The 7,493-nt window shown below is 33.2% G+C and overlaps 1 non-coding gene across 1 annotated transcript; it reads left to right on the top strand.

Moving 5' to 3' along the window:
- The first annotated feature begins 7,187 nt into the window (after positions 1-7,187).
- Positions 7,188-7,291, top strand: LOC117803177. The gene has a single exon (XR_004626873.1). It is a non-coding gene; the product is annotated as a U6 spliceosomal RNA (small nuclear RNA).
- The last annotated feature ends 202 nt before the right edge of the window (positions 7,292-7,493 follow it).

Genomic DNA, 7,493 nt, shown 5'->3' with positions numbered 1-7,493 from the left:
TAATATATCACACAGAGATATAATTCCATCATATATATATAATAGGATATTACTCAGCTACCAAAAACAATGAAATCTTGCCATTCACAATGACATGGATGGAGTTAGAGAGTGTATTATGCTAAGCAAAATAAGTCAGAGAAAGACAAATATCATATGATTTCACTCATCTGTGGAATTTAAGAAATGAAACAGATAAACATAAGGGAAGGGGGAAAAATGAGAGGGAAACAAACCATAAGAGATTATTAACTATAGAGAAGAAACTGAGTTGATGGAGGGGAGGTGGGCAGGATGGGTTAAATGGGTGATGGGTATTAATGAGGACGCTTGTTGTGATGAGCCCTGGGTGTTAGTTGTAAGTGATGAATCACTAAATTCTACTCATGAAACCAAAAGAAGAAGAAGAAGGAGGAGGAGGAGGAGAGGAGGAAGAAGAAAAAGAACTAGAAGAAGAAGGGGGGAGGAAAGAAACTATCACTTGTTAACGTTTGGTGTAGTGTCAAAGAAGAATATCCAGTTATCTAAAATGGCTACTACAATACTACTTTTGCAATTACAAAAAGAAAAAAAGTGCATACACAGGAGTATAATTACTAGCCTCAGTGACTCCCTTAACAAGATTAAAGAACAGAAATTCTACTTAGAATAAAAATTAAAGTCCACATCCAACATAAATTCCTCTTTTTAAAATCCAGCCCTGTTACTAAATTGTACACCTGAAACTAATATTACACTGTATGTTAACTGGCATTTAAATAAAAATTTAGAAATTTTTAAAAAGATCATTAATAGAGTGCCTCTGTTTACACATAAATTGCTATTTCAAACAGTTACTCACTAAGGCTGAAATTTTATCTAAGAAGATGGAAAAAACATACAAAATTTGCCTTAGATACAGATAACACATTTTTCTGCTAATTACAAAGTGATGAAACTGAGTCAAGTAGACTACAGACAATAAAGAGCAATCCATAAATTCATCAATCACAAAGATCAAATACAATGCAATATTCTTAATTTCTACTGAATAGCAACTATCTTGCATACAATGTTCACCTTCAAGGAGTAGAACATCATCCTTATTTAAAGTACATCTGCTTCCAATTTTCTAAGCATAAATTTGGTTAAATTTCCTAAGAGTAATGAAATAATCTACAATTTAATTGTGATAGAAAGTAAAAGGCAAAGGCACATAAAATGTCAAAAAAATTCTAAGCCGGAAACAAATCTAAACTGGAAAATTCGAGGACTATTTTCCTTTCCTTTCTCTAGGATTTCAAGGGTTGATTTTGTAAGATTGTTAGGAGTGTTAGTGAGGTATCATATGTTAAAACACCTAGCCCAGAACATGGTTGGTACTAGATGTTAACTGTATTTGAATTCTAGGCTTGTCTTTACACAGACTTTCAAGAAATTCATTGATCCATACACACTGAATGACCAATAATTTCAAAAGATATAATAAAAGTGAGTCTAAACTTCAAAGGCCTTTAATGACATACCGAGTTTTTTGGGTTTTGTTTTTTACTTAATAAACAAAGAAAATCCTCTAAAGATTGTGACCAGAGATATTAAAATATGACAATTTTGCTTTAACATAATTAATGTGACTTGATCTGCAAGTGATTGTGTGTATACATGTGTGCATTGATGTGAGTGTAAGAATGAGAATGATTAATAAAAAGTCCCTCAAAACTCAAATAGTCTGAATGGAAGGCAAGCATCTTGATTCCTTCCAATTTTTTTTTTTTCTTGACATATGATCCTCCGTGCTTTTCAGTATCGAACTGCATGATTTGTATGTGATAATAAGTCTCGCAGTATGCTCAACTGGATAATTCTCTTTTTTCCTGACAGTTCACACAAATAGCAATAAACTCATCTGATGCCCACTGCTTTCTTTATGTCATTTGGAAATGAGTTACTATTACACTTTCAGAATAAATGGAATTCTATTCTTTTAAACATGGATTTGAGTAGTCTGGTACTTTAGCTATTTTCTGTTACGTTATAGAATATTATTAAGTTCAAAGTGATACACTGTAGGAATAGTGCCATATAAATCGTATTGCTATTGTGGAATCTGGGATTTGTCTCCATGGACACTGAGCCAAGCTAACATTCTGGGTTTCATAGCCCAACATTGACACTGAGGACTGAAAACCTAAGCAGCCTTTATTTAAAATGAAGTGACTATAAATTAAGCAAAAATTGTGTGTGTGGGTGTGTGTGTATGTATATATATATACACACACACATATGATAAATAACTTATCAAATTTTCTCTTCAGCAACATATATAGGAGAGATTATTAAAACTTCCAGAATTTCTTAAAGCAGTAACGATGATTACTTTCTCCAATCTTAGTGTTTATGGGTTAATAATTTTGATGCCTCTACTAACACACACTTATGATAATGAATTGGAATGCAAACAATGTGATATAATGAATGATGGCATATTTATTAATCTAAAGTAAAATTAGAAGCGAATATAATAAGCATCTCTACTGATTTTAAAGTAGTAAAAATTCTCCAACTGTTTTTCTGTCTTACATTAAAAAATAAAAGAACAGAATTTTTTTTAAAGTGAAGATACTGCATCAATTATACAGAAAGTTCTACATCAAGATGATTTTATTTTTTCCTTAATTTTATTTGAGTAGTATAAATAAAGCTTCCCAGTGTGGGTTGCTGTGAAGGTCCTAGGTGCAGATTCTTGTGTTCTGGGAAGAAAGATATTTTTACTAAATTGTGAACCTGCCTTGCTTACTGTTTCACTCACCCACTGACCAACTTCATTTTGGAGAGTGGCAGATAGGCTAGATCTTACAAGGCATTGATAAAGTTTTATTTCTTCAATAGTTGGTTGACCTTTACTCATTATTTTCCTTAGAATTTCAGTAAAGTAAACCTTAATCTACTAATGATATAACAGAATCATTACCCAGCTAATTAAATACATGTATGCTATTGTAACAATTATGCTTAATTTCAAATAAAGTAGGATAATAATGTTTAGAAAGAGCCTCATGCGATATTTAACATATAATAAATTTTCAATAATTTTAAATTACATGAAACATGATAATCATAAGTAATTCTTTAAAAAATAATTCTAATTAAGGTTTATAATAAAGATTTATGAAGCCAAAAAATATATTTTACACATAGTTATAGCACCCATCCCTACGTTTCCCCAGTATATCAATTTGATTGGTTTTGATTTGGCTTTGATTTGTCAGGACTATTAATGCAAGGCAAGGATTTTAATCATTTTGGATGTCTACACAAACATTGAATAAACTCTTTTAGCAAGCCCTTGTTCCAGCTATCCCAAGTATTGTTTTCTGATTCTTTTTTTTTAAGATTTTTTTTATTTGACAGAGAGAGAGAGAGACAGCCAGCGAGAGAGGGAACACAAGCAGGGGGAGAGGGAGAGGGAGAAGCAGGCTCCCAGCGGAGCAGGGAGCCTGATGCGGGGCTCCATCCCAGAATGCCGGGATCACGCCCTGAGCCAAAGACGCTTAATGACTGAGCCACCCAGGCGCTCCTTGTTTTCTGATCCTTGCCAATAAACATTGTGCTGCATTGGTGGAACACAAACACCACCTAAGAAAACACTACTTGAAAGAAGAGAAGGGGGGAAGGGAAGGGAAGGGAAGGGAAGGGAAGGGAAGGGAAGGGAAGAAAGAGAGAGAGAAAGAAGAAAGAAGAAAAAGAAAGAAAGAAAGAAAGAAAGAAAGAAAGAAAGAAAGAAAGAGAAAGAAAGAGAAAAAGAAAGAAAGAAAGAAAGAAAGAAAGAAAGAAAGAAAGAAAAGAAAGAAAACCTTTTGAAGTCTGCTTACTTTTAAATAGGAACAACAGTAATTATTGATATGTATGTCAGAGTTTCAGACAAGACTTGAAACAGAAGTAATCAAATGTGACAATATAAAGTGAAAATCTGTTGTCTTGCTATATTCAGCTTTTGGAGCTGAAGAACATATTGGAAAATTGTGTGTTGTAGAAATGGAGGACATATTTAGAGACAAATTTCCAGCTAAAGAACCAGAAATCATCTGTTGCTTTGTTTAAAGCTGTATTGCAAAACCCAACAGACTTACAGAATGAGCTCATTTTTTCTTTCAGAGTGAGCTCATTTTTTAAATGGAATAAAAATAATAGCTAATATTTTGCAAAAGAAAAAATATGTTACACCCTGGACCGATACTGACACTAATTACATTATTAAAAGCTGAAAAAAAAAGAGCTCTAAAGAACAAACAAAAATTTGTTACTAAATTCCCCATTCAATTTCATATATTGATGAAACGAAGATTGCTTGTGGACATCTTTTAATGAGGCTGCTTGAATTCCTCCCCAAATATAAAGCCATTGAACTACTTTCTGTGTTCTCTTTTGACAATGATGGCAAAATGGCACATAAAGTTATCCCATTTTGTGACAAACCCTTCAGTTATTGAACGTATGATCATATTAACTTTCTCCTTTAAACAAAAAATCCTACAATTACAGAATTAGCCACAGGAATAATTGCTGGCTATGTTTTGTGTTGCCAACTTATTTACCTTTGTAAAAAATCATATAACATGTTGACATTTCAAAACGTGATTATATTTGTACGGTAACAAATGCCAGTGATAATTATCTATCTCGTGTGTTCTCTCAGGCCACAGGATTGGACATCTTCCAGTCACATTCTCCGTGGTTCTAATTGGTTATTAACCCTATTCTTATCCCACAAACTGGTAAGAAAATAAAAATCCAAGAGAAAAAGATGATCATCTTGAAACTAATCCCTTCCAGGCAAAAAGAAAAAGAAAAAGAAAAAGAAAAAAAAAAACCTCAAGTTAATGAGATAGCCGTAAGTAGAGAATTTCTTTCTCTGAGATGGTAATTAAGGACATATATATGAGTTGCTATATAGTTATATATGGAGTGTAAAACCAAAAGTGGTATTTTCACCTTATTGGCTCTTTTTTCAAAGTACAGAAAAATATATAATTAACTGATTTCTGCAATTATCAAAATGGATATACTATAGTCAAAGATATATTTAAACATATATTTGAAATAAACTCTGCAGGATACATAGCAACTTTATTTTCATTTTAAAAGAGAAAAATGAGGCTCAGAGATTAAGTATTTTTCCAAAACTCACAGTCAGTGAGTGTAAAACTTATATTTAAACTTCAAAGCCCATTTAATTTCTACTATATTGTGAAAAAAAATGCCCCCAGGTGTGAGGGTTTGGTCAGAGAGTAAAATTCCACATTTTAAATTTTGCAAATGGAGCAGGCTAAGATCCTGGAAATGTCTTGGTGACAATATTGCTGAAGTGGGGTGGAGAGGAGGAGATCTATAGGTTATTGAGATGAAAATTATTTAAAAATATAGGACAAATGAAAAGTAAGATGTATTTAATTAAAAAATGAATTTAACATTACCCAGGATGCTAGAAAGACCATCTGAACTATATAGAAAGTCCCAAAGTTGCTAATCACTTGATAATGATTTGACAGATATGACTGGTTTTAAGGATAAGTATTTTTCTGGGGGGGGTAAGTATGGGCAGAGGATAAGACTGAAAAATAGTGCCCTGGTAAGAAATAAAAATGAATGAATTCACATGACCTGGGACTGGATGAATGTGAGAGTTTAAGAAGTATCAACCCTGGGGCGCCTGGGTGGCACAGCGGTTAAGCGTCTGCCTTCACGCTCAGGGCGTGATCCCAGCATTCTGGGATCGAGCCCCACATCAGGCTCCTCTGCTGTGAGCCTGCTTCTTCCTCTCCCACTACCCCTGCTTGTGTTCCCTCTCTCGCTGGCTGTCTCTATCTCTATCGAATAAATAAATAAAATCTTTAAAAAAAAAAAGTATCAACCCTAAGGTAAAATATAAAGGAAGCAGAAAAAAGATAAGTTCAGTAATACATGACTAGGAAGTATTTTGGAGTGCTGCAATTCAAGATTTAATTGTGTGGAACATGTTTATCAANATCAACCCTAAGGTAAAATATAAAGGAAGATAATACATGACTAGGAAGTATTTTGGAGTGCTGCAATTCAAGATTTAATTGTGTGGAACATGTTTATCAAAGAAGCAGCTGAATGTTACTTATTGTATTGTTTTAGTATGCATATTTCACTTTTAGACACAAATGGATTTCATTCAGGAAGGCATATTATGTATAATGTGAAAATCAATAACCTTTTATGATATAAAGTAACACATGATTAACTACACCTATAAAGAATAGTTTTGAATCTATTACTAAGGATATTCTATTTTAACAGGTACTTTAAAAGGATATAAATGATTAGGAAGTGTTAGAATGAAAAAAAGTATTTCTTATCACTATTTCAAAATAGAATTTTCATTTTTCTAAACTTTGAGCTCATCACCAGATATATACTTAAGAAATTTATCAAGAAAATAAGGGGTGCTGGATGGCTCAGTTGCTTAAGCATCTGCCTTCCGCTCAGGTCATGATCTCAGAGTCCTGGGATGGAGCCCTGCATTGGGCTCCCTGCTCAGCGGGGAACCTGCTTCTCCCTCTCCTTCTGCCCTCCACCCTGCTTGTGCTCTCTCTCTCTCTGTAAAATAAACAAACAAACAAAAAAAAACTTTAAAAAAACAAGAATGCTTAAATATATAAACTAAAAAAGGATATTCAAAGAATGGGTTCTTTTATACTACAATGCTCATGTAATTCAAGTAGCACGGCTATAGCCATGATCCCAGTATGTTGTTATTAGACTTGGATACACAAAATGTAAACATACAAATTTTAAGAAATTAAATATAATGGAATTTAAATCTGCAGATAAACGCATATGCAATAGCTTTCCTGTGAAGTGTAACTTTGCTTTACATAATGTCACATGATCACATCAATCAAAGCATCAAACCCCAGCTGACTGAGAAAGTATAATTCTGCTAAATTGGTGCTTTGCATCATTTTCAGATCTCAGGCTTGTGCTATCCAATCCTAGAAATATAAAAATGAGTGAAGAATTTTGGCAATTCAGAATTTAGAGGGAAGCAGAGGGCAAGGGACAGGAGGCTCAACAACTATCTAAATTCTCCTTACTATTAATTTCCAATAGAATGCCATCATTGTATTTGGTGGATTTCCTGAAGCTCTAACATGGAAACTACTGTGAGAAAAAGTATTCAAGTGCTTGCTTTGGCAACACGTTTACAAAAATTGGAACAACAGAGAGCTTAGCATGGCGCCTGTGCAAGAATATCATGTGAATTTATGAAGTAGTCCATTTTAGTTATTATTAAGTGGAGTTTTTGTTATGGTATTAAACAATTTTTGCACATAGATAGTGGTGATGGTTGCACGACATTTAAATGTAATTAATGGCATGGAATTACACTTAAAAACTTAAAATAGCAAGTATATATATGCAAATAAGCTTATTAGAGCAAAATATAGTTAATTTGTAGAGATTCAATTATATTATATCATTGCTCC

The sequence above is a fragment of the Ailuropoda melanoleuca genome, chromosome 7 (genome assembly GCF_002007445.2).
Source record: "Ailuropoda melanoleuca isolate Jingjing chromosome 7, ASM200744v2, whole genome shotgun sequence".
NCBI lineage: Eukaryota > Metazoa > Chordata > Mammalia > Carnivora > Ursidae > Ailuropoda > Ailuropoda melanoleuca.
The sequence above is the reverse complement of the archived record's forward strand: the minus strand, read 5'-3'. Positions and strand labels throughout refer to the sequence as shown.